This window comes from Podarcis melisellensis (genome assembly GCF_964234715.1).
Source record: "Podarcis melisellensis genome assembly, chromosome: 13".
In the NCBI taxonomy this organism is placed as follows: Eukaryota; Metazoa; Chordata; class Lepidosauria; order Squamata; family Lacertidae; genus Podarcis; species Podarcis melisellensis.
Window position 1 is genome coordinate 1,325,540 of NC_138545.1, and position 21,813 is coordinate 1,347,352.

Consider the following 21,813-nt stretch of genomic DNA (forward strand, 5'->3'; position numbering starts at 1 on the left):
AGCCAGGAAAGAATAAGCCCCAAACAAAGGCATGTAACTCCTTTTAGAAGTTACATTTCCCCTCCACAATTCATTTCATTCAAACTTCATGCCCTGCCATAAAACAGGTGGAGGGACAGACAGACCTTTGAGTCCATGACCTGTCAGCTGTCAGCTGAAAAACCCTTTGCAGAGGGTTTTTCAGAGCGCTGCAGCGTTTGCCTGCTATTTACGCAGCTCTTCTTATAAAGGCCATTGTCCATTAAGGGGATTTGAAGTTTAAGGGGCTGCCAACGCTGTTTCTGATTGGGCGGCTGTCAAACGAAGTGGCGCCTGATTGGTCAGTTTTCAGGTTACAAGGGAAATGGAGGTTTCTCGCCTTATTTTGGCACAATGTTGTGAATGCCTTTGTGTTTGTGTAGGGGGTTGAACTTATGTTCGTGTGCACCTGGTTTGGGGAGGGGAGCAGGGTTGGACTTGTTACCGGAAAAATCCGAGGGCTCCCTTGGACAAAAACAAAGACACCAACCAGGATAACTTGGAGCAAAACAGCAGCCTGTAGGCTTGGCCTTTATTGATCTGTTGCAACAGAGTGCTCCCCTCACTTGCAGGAGAGAGGAAAGACCCAGAAAAATGGTGTGCAAGACCTTATAAAGACTTTTGAAATTCCCACTCTGTAGATCAAGCCCACCCCTAGAAACATCATGCATACATCACAGAAAAGGAGGGCTTGAGGGAGGAGTTGTGGTGGCAACCTGAGTGTCCTGTCACCTGGCTGGTTCCCCCTCTCCCCCTCCCCATGAGTACTTTCCAGGTGACAGAGGGGAGTTGGCAGTTTCCTGCCCCCAGAGGGAAGAGCTGATCATTGTCCTTTGTTCCAGTCCGTGCTGAATCTGTTAAGTTGGGGGCGAACGTATCAGACGACACAGCGATTCTTCCAAAGCAGCTCTTTATTTGTAAGCTGGAACAGAACAGAACTGAAGGCCTCAGTCAGCCTGCTTATATAGAGCTCCAGAACAATGTAACTGTTGCCATTTTCTAAAACTATCCAATCACTGAACGTCACTTTTCGATCCTTCATTTGCATACAAACTATCCAATCACTGAACGTCACTTTCGATCCTTCATTAGCATAACTATCTACAGTATCCATCCAATCACTGAACGTCACTTTCGATCCTTCATTTGCAGAACTATCTACAGTATCCATCCAATCACTGAATGTCACTTTCGATCCTTCATTTGCATAAGTATCTACAGTATCCCTCTGCTGGCCCAGGGTGAGAACTTCAGTACATAACACCCTCCACACCGAGATAAGGCGTTAGTTACAATCGTAATGGTTTCCTTATATACAGCACTACACGTAATGGTTCAATTAGGCACAAAAGCATATTGGTTACATTTCCCATACTTAGACCAACAGTGTTACATGTCCAACAACATAGTCCTTTAAATAAGTTGGGCGTTGGAAACTCTGCCAGTCCACCGGGGACTGGTAGCCAAGACCGGGGGGCCACACAATTCTTGCTGAGGCTGTGGTGCGACCCTAGGTGGCGTTGAAACCAAGTCCCCTGGATCCGCTGCTGTGGGTGGAGCCTCCGCAAGTGGAGTGGTCTGAGTCTGTGGTAAGTCTGGCAGACCCTCTGAAGTGGCTTGGTTCGGCTCCACGCTGGCAGTTTGCGAGAGAGGTGTAGGTGGAGCCTCGCCATCTGTAAGTGTCTGTTCCGGAGCCACGAGCGCAGTTGGGAGCACCACAGTAGTGTCCAAGTCCCCAACCCTGCACCTAAGCTGGTCTATGTGCCAGCACCACAAGCGTCCGTCTTCAAATGCCACCTGGTACGAGTGGAGTCCAGTGACTCCCACTATTGTGGCTGGCACCCAAGGAATGTCCCCCACAAAGTTCCGGGCAAAGACCTGGTTTCCTGGAACAAATGACAGTGGCGCGTTGGCACAGCCTGGGGGTTCGGCCACGGCAAAGTCCGGGTGCAGCCGGTCGAGCGGGGACCTGAGGCGGCGGCCCATAAGCAGTTCGGCAGGATGCCACCCTGTGGCCGCATGAGGGGTGATGTGTTGCACGAACAAGTATTGGGCGACCCGCTCGTGCCAGTCTCCCCGGTCCAGGCGCGCCAGTGCCTCTTTTGCCGAGCGCACCATTCTCTCCGCTTGCCCGTTGCTGGATGGATGAAAGGGTGCCGTTAGGGCATGGCAGATGCCCAGTCCCAAAAGATACCGCTCAAAAGTGCCTGACGTGAACTGCGGTCCGTTGTCGGAGACAAGGACATCAGGACATCCATGCATCGCAAAGAGGCCTCGCAGCACCCAGATGACGGCCTCGGTAGTGGGCATCAGGGCCACCTCCAGCTATTTGGAATAGGCGTTCACCACTACCATAAAGGTCCGGCCATGAAAGGGGCCAGCCAGATTGATGTGCACCCTCAACCAGGGTGTTTTGGGAATCTCCCAGGTGTGTCCCTTCGCTCCCGGTGGTGCAGGCCTCGATTCTTGGCACGCTTGACAGGCGGAAACCCAGGCAGTGATGGCACCGTCCATGTTAGGCCACCAGACGTAACACCGAGCCAACGCCTTCATTTTGACAATTCCCGGGTGGCCAATGTGCAGAGCCTCCAGGACGCGTTGACGGAGTCTTTGGGGAATCACAACGCGGTCTCCCCACAGCAGACAGCTGCGATGAGCCGAGAGTTCATGTTGTCTGGTTGCGAAGGGCTGGAAATCTGATGCAAAAGGCCCTTGTGGCCACCCCCTCCACACCCAGTTGAGCACACAGCTGATGGTGCGATCCTGGGCAGATGCGGAGGCCACAGTGGCAGCCGATACAGGCGCTGCCGGAATATCCTCAATCAGGAGGAGCAATGAAGCAGGAGCCGGGTTTTCCACAAACGCTGGAAGAGGGCAACGGCTGAGGGCGTCGGCATGGCCCATCGATTTCCCCGGGCGATGGACGAGCCGGTAGTGGTAGGCAGCCAGGAAAACAGTCCATCGCAGCATGCGCGGTGAGAGAACCGGTGGAGTTGGACCATCACTGGCGAGGAGGCCCAGGAGTGGTTTGTGGTCAGTGATGAGGTCAAAAGTCCTGCCATAGAGGTATTCATGGAACCTCTTCACTCCAGCCACAGATGCCAGTGCCTCCTTGTCGAGCTGGCTGTAATTCCGTTCAGTCAGAGATAGCGTCCTGGAAAAGTAGGCGAGCGGTGCTTCTCTTCCGTCTGGAAAACGGTGACTAAGGACAGCGCCGATACCAAAAGGTGAGGTGTCGCAGGCAAGGACCAGCGGCCTGGATTCACTGTACTGTACCAGCACACGGTCCGATGAAAGGAGAGCCTTGACCGCGTTGGAGGCGGCCGTCTCCCGATGACCCCAGGACCAAGGCGTCTTTGTGCTGAGGAGTCGGTGAAGAGGCTCAGCCACTGTGGCTTTGTGGGGCAGGAACATGTTATAAAAGTTCAGCAGCCCCAGGAACGCCTGCAACTCCGTCTTGTTCTTTGGGATGGGGGCCTGCTGGATCACTGGAGGATGCCTCATCACTGCCGGCCACTTCATGATGCACTGGAACTGGCTTCCTAGCAGGACGCGGGCTGCTGGCCTTGCAGACCTCCTGGGCGGAGCGTTCGGCAGCTTCCGAGGCCACGGCCTCCTCAATGGCTTTCTGTAGCGTGAGGTCTGGCTTGGCAAGGAGACACCGTTGCAGATGGATGTCCCGGATCCCGCAGACGATTCGATCCATCAGGGCATCGTCTAAGTCTCGGAACTCACAGTGCATTGCAGCCTGTCGGAGGGCGGCGGTGTAGTTGTTGATTGACTCCCCCTCTGTCTGGTTCCGGTGGTAGAATGCATGGCGGGCAGCAATCTTGGACGGCTTTGGTGCGTAGTGGTTGCGGAGCTTCTCTTGGATCATGTCCCACGGTGTTGCCTGGACTGCTTCAGGCGCAACCAATGCTCAGGCCGTCTCAAACATTTCAGGCCCACAAAGGCTGAGGAATAGGCCCCGCTTACGCTCCTGTGATACGTGCGTCAGCTCGTTGGCTTGGAGGTAGCAGTCAAACCGAGCGAGGTAGGAGTCCCATGATTCAGAGGCTGGGGCAAACGGAGGTAGAGGCACGAGTGAAGCCATGGTTCCGATGCCGGAGAGAAGGGCGATGGATGGAACACCGTGCTCTAGCCAGAACAGTCAGCTCTGAATTGGTTCTTTTTTTTTTGTAATAATATTTATTAAAATTTTGTTTAAGCAATAAAAGACATACATAGTAACATAGTATTTTCCAATATCCACATTTCATTCTCATCATTGGACTTCCTCACAACTCTTGTTCCTGCATTCCAAACTCATAAATTTTGTCAGCAAATTATTAACTTGTTTCAATTCATGTAATAAAATTATCCAATATTAGATCTCAAATTTTAGAAAATTTAGATCACTCTTTTGGAGACTTAATTTTAACATACTATTTATCCAAAATTTGTCTTTTCTCTCAATTGCATTTAGATTTATATTCCTTATAACTAATTTGTTGGAACCATGTTATTACTAATCTTACATCTTTCTTAACATTCATACAATTTACAATGTTTTTGTAGATAGTCCTTAAATTTCTTCCAGTCCTCCTCCACCAGTTCTTCTCCCAGGTCTCGGATTCTGCCAGTCATTTCCGCCAGTTCCATATAGTCCATCAGTTGCATCTGCCATTCTTCCAGTGTGGGCAAATCTTGAGTTTTCCAGCATTTAGCGATGAGTATCCTTGCTGCTGTGTGTAGCATACCTAAAAAAGGTTTGGTCCTTCTTTTGCACCCTCTGGTCGACAATGCCCAGAAGAAAGGCCTCTGGTTTCTTAGGGAAGGTATACTTAAATACCCTTTTCAGCTCATTATATATCATTTCCCAGAAAGCCTTCACTCTAGAGCAAGTCCACCAGAGGTGAAAGAATGTTCCTTCAGCTTCTTTACACTTCCAGCATTTATTATCAGACAAATGGTATATCTTTGCAAGCTTGACTGGGGTCATGTACCACCTGTATATCATTTTCATAATGTTTTCTTTCAAGGCATTACATGCCGTAAATCCAGCTCTGAATTGGTTCTGTTCAGTGATTTCACTCATTGATTCAGCTCAGTGATTCAGCTCAGTTCAGAGGATGGCCGCATCTGGCTGTGCTCTGATGTCCATCAATCCCATCCTCGTCGCCATGTTAAGTTGGGGGTGAACATATCAGACGACACAGCGATTCTTCCAAAGCAGCTCTTTATTTGTAAGCTAGAACAGAACTGAAGGCCTCAGTCAGCCTGCTTATATAGAGCTCCAGTACCTTGTTACTGTAACAACTTTCTAAAACTATCCAATCACTGAACGTCACTTTCGATCCTTCATTTGCATAACTATCTACAGTATCCCCCTGCTGGCCCAGGGTGAGAACTTCAGTACATAACAGAATCCACTCCCGTATGCACGTTCTTTGTGATCTTGATGGTCTTCTGTCTGGGACCATCAGGGTTGGCATAGCAACTGGGCAGGGCTCCTGTGGATGTACTGGTATGCTCAAGGGATTATGGCTGCCCTGTATCAAACCTTCTCCATTTTGTAGTCCTTCCTTCATGGAGTAAAATAAAAGTGGAACAGTGCAAATCCGATGTATAGTTGATTTTCTATGAATTTATAACAGAAGCGTAGCGTATGTAGTGTGTGAGTGTGAGCGTGTGTGAAGTTTGTACAAACTGAATGATGGGGGGGGGGGTTCCTGCGACAGGGTGGAGATGCTCCTTCAGGTCTACTGGGCCTTTGAGGCTGTTTAGGGCTTTCAAGGTCAACACCAGCACTTTGAATTGTGCTTGGAAACGTACTGGGAGCCAATGCAGATATTTCAGGACCGGTGTTATATGTTCTCGGCAGCCGCCCCCAGTCCCCAGTCTAGCTGCCGCATTCTGGATTAGTTGTAGTTTCCAGGTCACCTTCAAAGGTAGCCCCACACAGAGCGTATTGCAGTAGTCCAAGCAGGAGATAACCAGAGCATGCACCACTCTGGCCAGACAGTCCAGGGGCAGGGAGGGTCTCATCCTGCGTCCCAGGTGGAGCTGGTCCTTGAGTTCAAGCCCAATTACACTTAAAGGGGGTCAGTTTGGCTTTAGGTCTTTGACTTCGCTCCTCTCAGGGTGTGTGGCAAAGGCCTCTGGGCGTGCTGAGAGGGACTCTGCTTTTAAGAACTTTTCAATACATGCGGAGAGCATTTTGCTCAGGACCCTTCTCTTTCCCCAGCGAAATGCAGAGCTTGCCAGCAAAACTCCATAAAGGGAGCCCACTGACCGAATTCCTATATTAGATGCTCTAAGCTACTTTTTGGTATGAGTAATTCACAACAGACCACTTCATTTATTAGTGAAATGTTTGTTTTATGTTTAGGAAATAGAACCGGACAGCTGTCGCTATTCAGTGTACAGTGGTACCTCGGGTTAAGTACTTAATTCGTTCCGGAGGTCCGTTCTTAACCTGAAACTGTTCTTAACCTGAAGCACCACTTTAGCTAATGGGGCCTCCTGCTGCGCCATTGCTGCACGATTTCTGTTCTCATCCTGAAGCAAAGTTCTTAACCTGAAGCACTATTTCTGGGTTAGCAGAGTGTGTAATCTGAAGCATCTATAACTTGAAGCACATGTAACCTGAAGCACGGTATCGTTCTTCTTACTAAGGTGCAGGAAGAAAATAGAGAAAGCATTGATATGGGAGGGGGGATCTCTTCTTCACCTTCTTCTTCGCTACAATATATCCATTTATTTCAAATTGTCAATGTCAAAAGGGACTAGAATCTATAAAATTCATAGAAAATCAACGTGCCAATTTGCTCAATTTCTCTAGGACTCCATGACACCTTCCCTGTCCTCCATAATCCCTCAAGCAAGGTGTCAAGACCCTAATCCTGTCAAAGCACTCTGCCAAGCCTTTCCTCCGGGCAATGCCAGTACATGGACCATTGTCTTCTCATCACTGGTACTCAGGAAGTGCTTATCTGTGCATATCTCCAGCTCTGCACATTCCCCCTCCCTCCTCCATATGTTAATCCGGTGTAACCCAACCGCTCTTTAATGTATTCATGATGTAACTGGGATGTATTTTGCACTGTATTCTGGGACATGGAGGGAAGTTTCAAAAGTTCATGTCACCCCTTTCTCGCTGTTCAATCTCGCCTTGAACCTGTTGCGCAATAAACTTGGATCTTCTGCAGTTTGCTCCTGTCTCCGGCTGAGCTCATTTTCCTCCGCAGGGACCCGCGGACACTTAGTCCGACGAGCTGGGTGGCAGAGCAGCCTCGCACCCAGATTTTACCGTAACAGCATGTTGGTATCAGCGGATGTGAAAAATAAGCCTGTTTGGCTGACTTTGGTTAAACAGAGCAGACACACAAGATATTCCCTTTGGGCTTTCCCCATTTCCTTCCTCCTTGCGAGGAATATTTGAGGTCAATTTGGGAGAGTCCAAATGGCTTCAGGATTGCTCTCCTGTACTATTTCACACAATTGGTTTATATACTGATGTAGGTCTTTGCCTTGTACGTTTATGCGCATTTAATTTATATTTGAGACCTTAGAATTCTTACAACAATACGCTCACCTTGAAACCCTAAAAGGGGCAGGAGGCTGTTCCCCCCCCCGCTCAGCCGCTCCTACAACCGACCCCCCTCCATGGCAGCCATTTTATGACCAGCACCCATGGCACACCCCCACCCCCCGGGGGACCTGCCTGGACCCCACCTCGCCAGCCGGGAGCATATGGGGCAATGGCCCTGAGAGGGGAGGAAGAGACTTGCTAGGATAGACCGGGCCCAACAAAAGCAGGTTCCCATGAGGTCAACATTGCAACAGGGAACACTGGCGCCTCATGAATCCTGAGGTATGGGCTGAAGATAACCCCCGGGCATGGCTAGAAATATACCCCCCATGACCATCTGCTAATCCCGTAGCTGCTAGACAGTATCCCAGAAGGGGTCTGGTTCCAGATTCTTCTTTGCTTTCCCCTTCATTAACAAACAAACACAGTGCACCCCCACTGTCCCAGAAACTGGATCATCCTTTGCTGAATGGTTGGTAATAATTTTGTGTGGGAAGACTATGGCCCTGATGCAACAATGCATCATACGGAATAAGGTTTCTCCAAATGATTCCTTCTCATCTGTTCTTGCTAAAGGCTGTTGCAGCAACAGCACAGCACGGCTTGGATCAAAAGGCAATACAGACTGTTTCTCAGTTCATGCAAGTAGTAGGACATCAGTTTTGCATGCTTATCTCTTGGCTGCCATGTCATCATCCTGAACTGCTGATCATACTGCCTGGGGCTAATTAGGAGCTACAGCCCAACAACATAAACCCAGAAGGCCAAAGTTTACCCCCCCTGCTCTAAGCAAGGACCTCAAGAGTAACTTCTTTAAAAAAAGCAAGGTTCCTGGGAACTTTGTCAAAGGGTTTTTTTCAGGTGCTGTTTCACTCTGGAAGGGACGCGGCAAGCTCACATCAAAAAGCTGCTCCAACATGAGATTTTGAAACCTTGCCAGTCACAATGGAACACCCAGTTGCTCCTGCAAGAACGAGACTTGCGCCACTCTTTCAGGGGAGGGTTTTTGTGTGGGACATTCAATCAGGGAATTAAGCCCCAGCCCGATTCGTTATCTTGCCACCTAGTAGAGCTCCACCCGGAGCCTCCAGGAATTACCTAAAGCCTCCCCCTGGCCCAAAGAACCTACTTGTTGTTTAATAATAATAATAATAATAATAATAATAATAATAATAACAACAACAACAACAACAACAACAACAACAACAATAGTTTAGTCGTTTAGTCGTGTCCGCCTCTTCATGACCCCCTGGACCAGAGCACGCCAGGCCCTCCTGTCTTCCACTGCCTCCCACAGTTTGGTCAGACTCATGCTGGTCCCTTCGAGAACACTGTCCAACCATCTCGTCCTCTGTCGTCCCCTTCTCCTTGTGCCCTCCATCTTTCCCAACATCAGGGTCTTTTCCAGGGAGTCTTCTCTTCTCATGAGGTGGCCAAAGTCTTGGAGCCTCAGCTTCAGGATCTGTCCTTCCAGTGAGCACTCAGGGCTAATGTCCTTAAGAATGGAGAGGTTGGATCTTCTTGCAGTCCATGGGACTCTCAAGAGTCTCCTCCAGCACCAGAATTCAAAAGCATCCATTCTTCGGCGATCAGCCTTCTTGATGGTCCAGCTCTCACTTCCATACATCACTACTGGGAAAACCAGAGCTTTAACTATACGGACCTTTGCTGGCAAGGTGATGTCTCTGCTTTTTAATATGCTGTCTAGGTTTGCCATCGCCTTTCTCCCAAGGAGCAGGCGTCTTTTAATTCCGTGGCTTCTGTCACCATCTGCAGTGATCATGGAGCCCAAGAAAGTCAAATCTCTCACTGCCTCCATTTCTTCTTCCCCTTCTATTGTCCAGGAGGTGATGGGACCAGTGGCCATTATCTTCGTTTTTTTGATGTTGAGCTTCAGACCATATTTTGCGCTCTCCTCTTTCACCCTCATTAAAAGGTTCTTTAATTCCTCCTCACTTTCTGCCATTAAGGTTGTGTCATCTGCATATCTGAGGTTGTTGATATTTCTTCTGGCGATCTTAATTCCGGCTTGGGATTCATCCAGCCCAGCCTTTCGCATGATGAATTCTGCATATAAGTTACATAAGCAGGGAGACAATATACAGCCTTGCCGTACTCCTTTCCCAATTTTGAACCAGTCAGTTGTTCCATATCCAGTTCAAACTGTAGATTCTTAGAATCATAGAATCATAGAGTTGGAAGAGACCACAAGGGCCATCGAGTCGAACCCCCTGCCAAGCGCACTCCTGACATATGGTTGTCAAGCCTCTGCTTAAAGACCTCCAAAGAAGGAGACTCCACCACACTCCTGGGCAGCAAATTCCACTGTCGAACAGCTCTTACTGTCAGGAAGTTCTTCCTAATGTTCAGGTGGAATCTTCTTTCTTGTAGTTTGGATCCATTGCTCCGTGTCCGCTTCTCTGGAGCAGCAGAAAACAACCTTTCTCCCTCCTCTAGGTGACATCCTTTGATATATTTGAACATGGCTATCATATCACCCCTTAACCTCCTCTTCTCCAGGCTAAACATGCCCAGCTCCCTTAGCCGTTCCTCATAAGGCATCGTTTCCAGGCCTTTGACCATTTTGGTTGCCCTCCTCTGGACACGTTCCAGTTTGTCAGTATCCTTCTTGAACTGTGGTGCCCAGAACTGGACACAGTACTCCAGGTGAGGTCTGACCAGAGCAGAATACAGTGGCACTATTACTTCCCTTGATCTAGATGCTATACTCCTATTGATGCAGCCCAGAATTGCATTGGCTTTTTTAGCTGCCGCGTCACACTGTTGGCTCATGTCAAGTTTGTGGTCAACCAAGACTCCTAGATCCTTTTCACATGTACTGCTCTCAAGCCAGGTGTCACCCATCTTGTATTTGTGCCTCTCATTTTTTTTGCCCAAGTGCAATACTTTACATTTCTCCCTGTTAAAATTCATCTTGTTTGTTTTGGCCCAGTTCTCTAATCTGTCAAGGTCGTTTTGAAGTGTGATCCTGTCCTCTGGGGTGTTAGCCACCCCTCCCAGTTTGGTGTCATCTGCAAATTTGATCAGGATGCCCTTGAGTCCATCATCCAAGTCGTTGATAAAGATGTTGAATAAGACCGGGCCCAAGACAGAACCCTGTGGCACCCCACTAGTCACTCTTCTCCAGGATGAAGAGGAACCATTGATGAGCACCCTTTGGGTTCGGTCAGTCAGCCAGTTACAAATCCACTGAGTGGTAGCATAGTCAAGACCGCATTTTACCAGCTTCTTTACAAGAATATCATGGGGCACCTTGTCAAATGCCTTGCATAGAGATTTCTCAGGAGACAGATGAGGTGATCAGGCACTCCCCTTTCTTTTTCTTTTTAAAATACTATTTATTGAGGTTTCAACAAAATTACAAATATGAAAAAAAGACAGAAGGGGAAAAAAAAACAATTAAAAACATTTCAATCTTTCCATGTCCTGTCTTTCATTTACTTATTTCCGTGACCTCCTCATGCCTCCCGTTTTTGTATTCTAATTCAATTAAATAATCCAGCAAATCCTTCCAACTTTGTTTTTATCATCTCAGCCAGTTCCATATAGTCCATCAGCTTCATCAGCCATTCTTCCCGGGTGGGTAAATCTTGTGTTTTCCAATACTTTGCGATGAGTATTCTTGCTGCTGTTGTGGCGTACATAAAAAAAGTTCTATCCTCCTTTCGCACCAATTGGCCGACCATGCCCAGGAGAAAGGCCTCTGGTTTCTTCAGGAAGGTATATTTAAATACCTTTTTCATTTCATTATATATCATCTCCCAAAAGGTCTTAATCTTTGGGCATGTCCACCAAAGGTGAAAGAATGTACCTTCAACCTCTTTACATTTCCAACATTTATTGTCAGGCAAATGATAAATTTTTGCTGGTGCCACGTACCACCTGTAGATCATTTTCATTATATTCTCTCTTAAGGCATTACATGCCGTAAACTTCATACCTGTGGTCCATAACTGTTCCCAGTCAGCCATCATAATGTTATGTCCAACATCTTGTGCCCATTTAATCATAACAGATTTAACCATTTCATCCTGTGTATTCCATTTCAACAGCAAGTTATACATTCTTGACAAATTCTTAGTTTTAGGATCTAAAAGTTCTGTTTCCAATTTTGATTTTTCCACCTGAAAGCCAATTTTCTTATCCAAATTATAAGTCTCCCTAATTTGATAATAATGAAGCCAGTCTCGTACTTTGTTTTTTAATTTATCAAAACTCTGCAGTTTTAATCTATCTCCTTCTTGTTCCAAAATTTCCCAATATTTCGGCCAATTTGCCTCCATATTAGGTTTTTTCAGAGCCTTGGCTTCCATTGGTGACAGCCACCTTGGCGTTTTATTTTCAAGCAAGTCCTTATATCTTATCCAAACATTAAACAGTGCTTTCCAGACAAAATGGTTTTTAAACGCTTTGTGTGCTTTGACCTTGTCATACCACAGATATGCATGCCACCCAAATACATTATTGAAACCTTCTAAATCCAAAATATCTGTGTTTTCCAGAAGCAGCCATTCTTTCAGCCAGCAAAATGCGGCTGATTCATAATAAAGTTTAAGGTCTGGCAGGGCGAACCCCCTCTTTCTTTAGCATCAGTTAAAATCTTAAATTTAATTTGAGGCTTCTTGGCCTGCCAGACAAATCTAGAAATATCTCTCTGCCACTTCTTTTTTTTTTTTAAAAAAGGTCTTTTTATTGAGCTTCATTTCTCACATACACACAACGTAAAACAAACACATTAAAGGCATCAAAAACAAAAAGGAAAAAAAAGAGCAAGAAAAGAGAAATATTAAGAAAAAGCAGAAAAGGAAGAGAACAAAAAAACCCCGGAAAAAATACAATTAGACTAATACACAACAAACACTATCTTGTAGCACCCTGCTTGTGGTTAACGCTTAGCTGGAATGAAATATTCAACGCAGCAACAGAGAAATTAAAATAATAATTTATTTGTCAGACAAATAAATGAGAGGCTCAGTGGTATATGGTTACCAAGCTCTGGCCTGCCTCCTGCCATTATGGCCAGCACTTATATTCCCTTAATCCAGCCCCCTTTGCTCCTCCTGGGGCTGCCTCTGTTCAATCAGCCTGGTTGGATTTCCTATTGGCTGATTGCTATAACTAATCACAAAAAGATACACCCATTTCCTTCTATCCTTATAAGGGAGACAAAGAGCTATATATATGACATATAAGTAATAATATATCTTACATGGAATCTTAATTACCAGCTCACCTCTTGCCCTATTGCCTTCTAAAACAAATGGTTAATCTTACATTTTTATCTTCAAGGATCTTGAGTTAATCATCATTGAAAGATCTCCTTCATTTGAGGGTCTTTTAAACAAATGCCTGACAACTATATATCAGAAGTGTTCGATGGCGTCTCCTGTCTGGCAAGGGGGGGCTAGGCTCATTTGCCCCTCTGGTCTCCTATTGCAATATGACTCTATGAATCTAGCATTTCTTAAATCCTTTGCATAATTACATTTAAGCCAATATATTTAAGCTATTATATTTCATACATTATCATAGGTAGCCTTTTAAAAGAATAAAGCTTCTCAAAGTAAAAAGGAAGGAACTCAGTAAAAAACAGCTTTTAAAAGAAGCCTCTTTAGTTTACACTCCTCCTTTCACCCCCCTTTCCAGCCTAAAAATAAAGTAAAAAGAAGCTTCTTCTCCAGCCAAGTCAGTTGTCTTTTTCACTGCTCTTGGCCTTTCAACCTTAGGAAGAAGATATGGCTCATTTTACTGGGAGGCACATTGGTATTATTTTACTATTTACCCATTCTTAATAGTGTTTTTTCAGCCTTGGGGCAGCATATGTAATTTCCCCTTTTTTTTATATAACTTTGAGAATTGTTTTTCTACTATAAATCAATGGGGCCCTCTTGTCTTAGGAGAAAACCTCTTGCCAAGGTTTTTTTCTGCCTGGCATGAAACCTTTGAAAATCTAAGCCCATTTAATTTAGGAACCTGATCAAGATATAAGCCAATATAAGTCTTGATTAAAAATGCAGTCTATATTCAGATGCCACATTCCCCCCTTTCAAGCTCAAGGACCTTGCTTACCAAGCGTCCTTGATAGCTTGATCTTCATCATATTCCTGAGGTAAAGCTCTGTATAGGGCCATGATATGAGGTAGAGTTTCATTCGAAATCATCTTGCTAATTGTACTTCTAAAACATGAGATGATACATGGCACCATACATAAAACCATTATTACTACCGTCAAGAAAAACAAGCAAGACAATAATATCCCTTTGAGTCCCGCAACATTAGGTAACCAATTGGTGAGCCATCCCATATCCCATCCTTCCCATGTTTATACTTGGACATCTGCTATATTCTCCATCTTTGTAGCCAACACACGGATTGCCTCACCATTATCAGAAATGTTAAAGCAACAGGCATTCCCTGTCAAGTTCAAGACTCCACATAGGCCTCCCTGCCTGGCAAGTACATAATCCATTCCCATTTTCAGCTGCAAAATGGCGGCTCTACTTTCATCCAACTGTTGTGCAATAAGTCTCAAACTCTGGGCCGTTGCATTGGTTACAAGTTCCACTACTGCTTGCAATCGAATTATTCTGTTTAGATTATAAATAGGATCCCGTGCCCCTTGTATGAGCTCACCAGGATTCCAGGAGGCAGGATCATAATAGGCTATAATGCGCTCTGGCGGCCAATCATCAGTACCGCTCCAACTTTGGGTACTTCCTCCTGCTATACGAGAAATATCAGCATTCCTTCGTGTTCGCTTAGCTGAACTAGTGGGCATAATCCACATTGGTGGTAATACCCATCCCAGGAAACAAGTCCCACTCCATTTGGAAGGGAGTTTCTTGTATGCCCATTCTCCACATATCCACCACAACCATCGGGTCTGAGGTTTTTGGTACGTGGAGTACAGAAGGCGAAAATATCAAAAGAGGTAGAGAGTTCACAGTGCAGTATGTTAGATTGCCTTTTTCTGTCACAGTTATGTTCCACACCACTTTCCATGCATAAATAAAAGGAGGTGCACAGGGCAAGGTATTCCGAGTTCGATACGTAGTACCGTTTGCCCAGGTTTGACTATTCTTAATATAATCCCAAGTATAGTGGCAATGAGAAGAGCCTATCATGGTAGGATCAGCTGCATCTGATGATTTATGCACACAGATTTCCCCTTGCACAGGTATAACTCGTATTGGTTTAGTTGAGTTCCATCCGGGGAAATTCTGTACTTCTGTTTGGTGTGGCATTTCGCTTACCATACCAATGGCACTTAATGGTATTGGTAATAAGGGCATACCTCCCTCTGAATCATCTGGCCCAAGAGAGCAAACAAGGCAATTAGTCCTATTTGCAACATTGGCTATCATCTCAGCTAAGCCTACCCACATATTGTGGTCATGGCGGAATCCATATTTAGCAAATTTGGTCAGATTCATGGACCCTTCCCCTTCCCAAGGGATCAGGATTAATAATAAAATCATGTTGATGTCTAGCATATGCATTCCTTCCACAAAAGATTACCTTATTGTGATAGCAAATAATTATTAGTCCCAATATAATTCCCCCAGTGACAGAAATGGGGAACCACCAAGACCAAAACACATATCCCGAGGATCCCCAATGAGTAATATCACTTATAATTGTTCCACAAGGGGGCAGTCAATCAATTGTATAAGAGAATCTTCCCGTTCACAATTGCTGGTTTAGACGCTCCTCAAGCTTCAGGCGTGCGCAGGTCAGCCAGCTTCCAGGTTGTGGCTGCAGCAGGCCGGTCGTCAAATGTTGCCCGTGACCTAACCCGCTCCCGGTAGGGCTAGATACAGGGGTTTTTGGAGAGAGTCAGTTTTAAAGGATTAGAGGGGTCACCTTTGCATGTCCAACTGCCTTCAGACTTCTTTCAAACGAGAGTGATGAATCCAGGGGGTCACCTCAGCTACCTTCACCGCTGTTAGAATAGAGAGCAGGACGGTGTAAGGTCCACGCCACTTAGGTGCAAGTGGATCACGTTTCCACTCTTTCACCCATATGCTATGCCAGCCTGGAGCTGATGAATCGGCTTGGCAATGCTGCACGGCGTGTGCTTGAGGGCCCACCTGTTAAGATAAAAAAAAAACAAACAAACACGGGAGAGAGACAAAAACACGGGAGAGATTGCACTTGTCCCTGTGTCACATGGTCTCCTATTTGTTTGAGGTCAGTTGGAATATCCTGAACAAAGGAGGGCGGCCTCCCATACAGGAGCTCAAAAGGTGACAACTTAAGTCTTTTTGTGGGTGCGCACCGAACACGAAACAGTGTTATGGGTCAGCAAGCACATGGGGATATTAAAGCAGCCTGTGCTTTTCCTTTGCAGGCTTGACACAGCCCGGCCTGGTCCCTGGGGTGCAGGGCCGTAAGAGATGGAGGCAGGCTGGGCCCTCTCCCTCCTGGGTGAAGCACCTGCCGGAAGCCTCGTGGCAATCATCCCCCCCCCCCGGGGGCACACGCAACAGACACTGGGGCCAACGGAGCGTGGTGGGTTAGGGTGGCAAATGCCTCTCTGAGCTCCGCAGAAAAGCTGAACTTGCACCAGAGCCGCCTCTGACCCACATAATGGGCTATTGCCAGCTTGTATTTTAGGGAGCTGGTTTCTTGTTTTCAGCCTTGCAGCAGCAGTACCCGACTGCACACACTTAATGTGATCTCACAACAATCCTAGGAGGTAGGCCATGGTTATTCCCATTGTAGAAGAGAGGAGAAACGGAGTGATATAATGCCAGCAGTAGTATAAATATGTCCCCATACATGCACCATACAAATAAAGAGTGGACACATAGTCCTACAGATACAACCGACCCTTTGAGGGTGACCAAACTGTTGATGCGGCCCCCCGATGAATTTGAGTTTGACACCCCTGCTTTAGACATATTAGTGGGCTTCTGGCATGCCCTGCAGATGCCTTGCACAAGCGTCTGGCGGTAGGTAGTAAGCCTGGCCAGGTGAATTGCATTGTTTGGATCCCAATTAGGATCTTCCAAGGGAAAGTTGTCCTGGAGATGATGGTCAATATTATAAATATTTCCCACTCTGGCCTGCTCACGCAAATATATCTGTGCCTTTTCAATTATGTCTCTCCTTTCCTCAGTGGTGAAAAAGAGTATTCAGGAGCTGGTGACAATCTGTCCAAATAGGACTATTACTATTGAGGTCACCAAGTCCATCATAGCCTGAGGTTTTTCTGCGAAAGATGGGGTGTTTTCCAATTCATCAGATCTGTAGTTGTGAATGGAATACATTGCAGGGTCGAAGTTCGAGGTGGCCGTGGTCCAGGTTGCCCATTAACCAGCACAGGCTCCTCAAGTGCATCAAATACTCTTCTAAGAGGGGCTACTACGTGACCTTTTTCTTCACTTTGCTCTAGGGGCCTCAAATCATAGGGGATGGTATTTGTCCCAAGGCGTTCTTTTAGCAGCTTTATACGCCTGGCTGTATTGCTTGCTGACCGATTAAGGTCTCCCTGTAACTTCTGTAATAATTCTCTAGGACTTGGATGTACAGGGGTTTGGGGTAGGCAATCAGTTGTTCCACTAAAAGAGACTGTAGATGGAGTTCTACTGGGACTCACAGGTGGAATAACCACTTCTGCTTGGGCTTCATTATAGGACTCCAATGCCTCCTGAAGATATTTATCATAATCTATCAAGGAATCAAGCTCTGTGACTCCACTCCCATTATTCATTCCAGTTTCTTGCCTTGGGGTTACAACTGGTGGAGTGTTTGGATTAGGCTCCCTTCGATGTGGAGCATAGGGGGGAGGTGGAAGCACCTCTTCCTCTGGTCCCTCAAAAATGGGTTTAAGTTTATTTGGCAAGATTCCTTTCCTAGCTTCGGCTTTTACAGCCAATAATTTGCATCGTTGGACTTTGCATTCCCTTATCCATGGAGGATTATTTTTTTTTATTTAATGTGCTCAGCCAGGAATCTATATATGAAAATTGTTCTGGGCACCCTCCAGTTTCTTTGGTGATGTTAGACCAAAGTTTGCTTACTAAATTTATATCAAAGGTTCCCTGGGATGGCCATCCAGTACTTTGTTTTGGCTACCCTAATTCACATAACGTTCTCAAGCGCTCTGGCGTCATTTTGACTCCATATGCCCCTGAGAAGGCTTTCTTAAAATTATTTAACATACATTCAAGAGGTGTATTTCCCCCTTTGAACCCCCAACTCCCATTGTATGGCCCTGTGAAGTATCCACTCAGTCACTCACACACACGCCTTACTGGGAAACGAAGTAGTACTCACTCCACACTTAGGTCAGCTACACATTGTACTTTCTCACACATGCAATGCACTAGATACTTCAACCACACTCTACCTCCCAATCTTCCCTTTGCCCTACACCAGATCACCATCTGATGTACCCAGCCACCTAGCGTACTCAGTTCCCCTTTACTGAGACGCAGAAGTTTGATCAGGACTTCTCTTCCTCCCAATTAATTGGAGGGCCAAAACCCCTTAGTGCACTTACCCTTAGCTGGTTGCCTGTTTATTTCTCTGGTCCCCCCCGGTCCGTCGCCGTCAGTGGGCAGGGTATCAGACAGACGAGACTTCTGCGTTCCCCCTGGAAAAATTTACCAGTGCGCGCTGGGAAGCAGTTTAGAGATCCTCTCTCTTGTACCCTGTCCAATAGGGCGAAGGGGCTGCGTTCCAGCAGACCACTTATCCGAGTCGCAGGCACCATAAAATGTAGCACCCTGCTTGTGGTTAACGCTTAGCTGGAATGAAATATTCAACGCAGCAACAGAGAAATTAAAATAATAATTTATTTGTCAGACAAATAAATGAGAGGCTCAGTGGTATATGGTTACCAAGCTCTGGCCTGCCTCCTGCCATTATGGCCAGCACTTATATTCCCTTAATCCAGCCCCCTTTGCTCCTCCTTGGGCTGCCTCTGTTCAATCAGCCTGGTTGGATTTCCTATTGGCTGATTGCTATAACTAATCACAAAAAGATACACCCATTTCCTTCTATCCTTATAAGGGAGACAAAGAGCTATATATATGACATATAAGTAATAATATATCTTACATGGAATCTTAATTACCAGCTCACCTCTTGCCCTATTGCCTTCTAAAACAAATGGTTAATCTTACATTTTTATCTTCAAGGATCTTGAGTTAATCATCATTGAAAGATCTCCTTCATTTGAGGGTCTTTTAAACAAATGCCTGACAACTATATATCAGAAGTGTTCGATGGCGTCTCCTGTCTGGCAAGGGGGGGCTAGGCTCATTTGCCCCTCTGGTCTCCTATTGCAATATGACTCTATGAATCTAGCATTTCTTAAATCCTTTGCATAATTACATTTAAGCCAATATATTTAAGCTATTATATTTCATACATTATCATAGGTAGCCTTTTAAAAGAATAAAGCTTCTCAAAGTAAAAAGGAAGGAACTCAGTAAAAAACAGCTTTTAAAAGAAGCCTCTTTAGTTTACACTCCTCCTTTCACCCCCCTTTCCAGCCTAAAAATAAAGTAAAAAGAAGCTTCTTCTCCAGCCAAGTCAGTTGTCTTTTTCACTGCTCTTGGCCTTTCAACCTTAGGAAGAAGATATGGCTCATTTTACTGGGAGGCACATTGGTATTATTTTACTATTTACCCATTCTTAATAGTGTTTTTTCAGCCTTGGGGCAGCATATGTAATTTCCCCTTTTTTTTATATAACTTTGAGAATTGTTTTTCTACTATAAATCAATGGGGCCCTCTTGTCTTAGGAGAAAACCTCTTGCCAAGGTTTTTTTCTGCCTGGCATGAAACCTTTGAAAATCTAAGCCCATTTAATTTAGGAACCTGATCAAGATATAAGCCAATATAAGTCTTGATTAAAAATGCAGTCTATATTCAGATGCCACAATCTGACTTCCTTCCCTCCTGATTTCAGACTCCTAATTTTAAAAATTCCATTTTTCCAGCTGTTATTGGTTATTGATTTATACATCGTAAGTTTTATAACAAACCTGCTATAGTTGGTAGGTTTCCATAGTTTCCTTCAATATATACCATGAATTTGGTCCAGTCATCCCTTAACCTTGTATTCTTTTGGTTCCTAATTCTCTGAGTCATTTTTGCCAATTCAACGAAGTCGTATACTTTCGTTTGCCATTCCCTCACCGTTGGTATATTTGTGCTTTTCCAATTTTGGGCAATTAGCATTCTGGCCGCTGCTGTTGAATATTGGAACAAAGTTCTATCTTCTTTCTTAATTTCTTCTCCGATAATGCCTAATAGAAAGGCCTCTGGTCTTTTGGGGAATGTGTATCTAAATATTTTTTTTAATTCATTATATATTATGTCCCAAAATTTTTTAATTTCCTCACATGCCCACCACATATGTATGAAATTACCTTCTTTTGTTTTACATTTCCAGCAGGCCTTATTTCCAGTCTTATACATTCTGTTTAGTTTTTCTGGTGTTATGTACCATCTATTTATCATCTTTTCTAGGTTTTCTCTAATTGCAACACTCGCCGTGAACTTTATTCCCTCATTCCACAGTTTTGACCATTTTTCATATTCTATATTGTGCCCCAGATCTACCGCCCATTTAACCATGACTTCCTTAATTTCTTCGTCTTTTGTGTCCCACTCCAATAATATATTGTACATTTTAGATAATAATTTAGATTTACTTTCAATTATTTCAATCTGGTATTTCGATTTCTTTTCATTCATTCCAATTTTTTTATCCTCCAACCATAGTGCGTTAATTTGATGGTACTGTAGCCAACTTGTCAACTTTCCCTTCAGCTCCTCATATGGTCTTAGATTCCAACGGTCCTCCGATCTTATCAATAAATCTTCATATGTCAATTTTTGCTCCTCCATATTTATTTTTTTAGTTGTTAAGATGTTTGTTGGGGATAGCCACCAGGGTGTTCTCCATTCCAGCAGTTTTTTGTTTTTTTCCCAGGCTTCATACAGGGGGCCCCTAATGATGTGACTTGAAAAACCTTTATGGGCTTTCTCTTTATTTGACCACAGGTAGGCGTGCCAGCCAAACCTGTTGTCTGCCCCTTCCAAATCCAATAGGTCAGTATTTTCCAAGGTTATCCAGTCTTTAACCCAGCAAAGGCAGGAGGCCTCGTAATATAGTTTTAGATTAGGGACTGCAAATCCCCCTCTCTCCTTTCGGTCCGTGAGCAATTTAAATTTGATCCTTGGCCTCCTTCCCTGCCATATGAATCTTGCAAGAATTTTCTGCCATTCTTTGAATAGTTTAGACCCCCTAATTACCGGAATATTCTGGAATAGAAACAACATCCTTGGAAGAACATTCATCTTTATTGCCTCCATCCTGCCCATCCATGAGAGATTGATCCTATTCCAAACGTCCAAATCTTTTTTAATTTCTTTCCATGTTGCCGAGTAGTTATCTTCAATTAAATTTATGTTTTTTGATGTGAGCCATATTCCTAAATATTTCACTTTTTTTGCCACCTTTATTCCATATCTTCTCTCTAATTTTTCTTTTTCATCATTTCCCAGGTTTTTTGTCAACATTTTTGTCTTCAATTTATTCAATTTAAAACCGGATAGTTTACCATATTCTTCTAGGATCTCCAGCGCTTTACCAATACTCCCTTGCGGCTCTTCCAGAGACAACATCAGGTCGTCCGCGTAGGCTTTCAGTTTGTACTCCTTCAGACCTATTTTGATTCCTTGTATTTCTGGTGTCGATCTTAATTTATTCATCAATACTTCTAGTACCATGATAAATAGGAGCGGGGAGAGGGGGCATCCCTGCCTTGTTCCTTTCTCTATTTTAAATATCTTTGTGAGATTATTGTTTATTACCAGTTTTGCAGATTGTGCTGAGTATATTGCCTGTATGCCTTTCAAAAATTCGCCCTCTATCCCTACCTTCTCCATAGATTTTATTAAGAACAACCACAAGACATTATCAAATGCCTTTTCGGCATCTATAAACATCAGTACCGCCGGTACATCATTATTAATCTCCAAATATTCAATTATATTTATGACATGTCTCACATTATCTTTTAAAAACCTGTTCGGCAGAAAACCCGCCTGGTCTTTGTGGATTAGACTCATTAAACATTTTTTCAATCTATTTGCCATAATATCTGCGTATATTTTATAATCGTTATTAAGTAGGGATATTGGCCTATAATTCTTAATGTTCATTTTATCTGTATCCA

At 44.8% G+C, this 21,813-nt stretch overlaps 1 protein-coding gene and 1 long non-coding RNA gene across 2 annotated transcripts in view; one reads left to right on the forward strand and one right to left on the reverse strand.

Moving 5' to 3' along the window:
• The window catches only part of LOC309355935, a 141,411-nt gene that overhangs the window by 51,686 nt on the left and 67,912 nt on the right, over positions 1-21,813 (reverse strand). The gene's annotated exons all lie outside the window — the stretch shown is intronic.
• Positions 1-21,813, forward strand: part of LOC309355811 (2-acylglycerol O-acyltransferase 3-like) — a 67,914-nt gene that overhangs the window by 27,069 nt on the left and 19,032 nt on the right. The window lies entirely within an intron of this gene.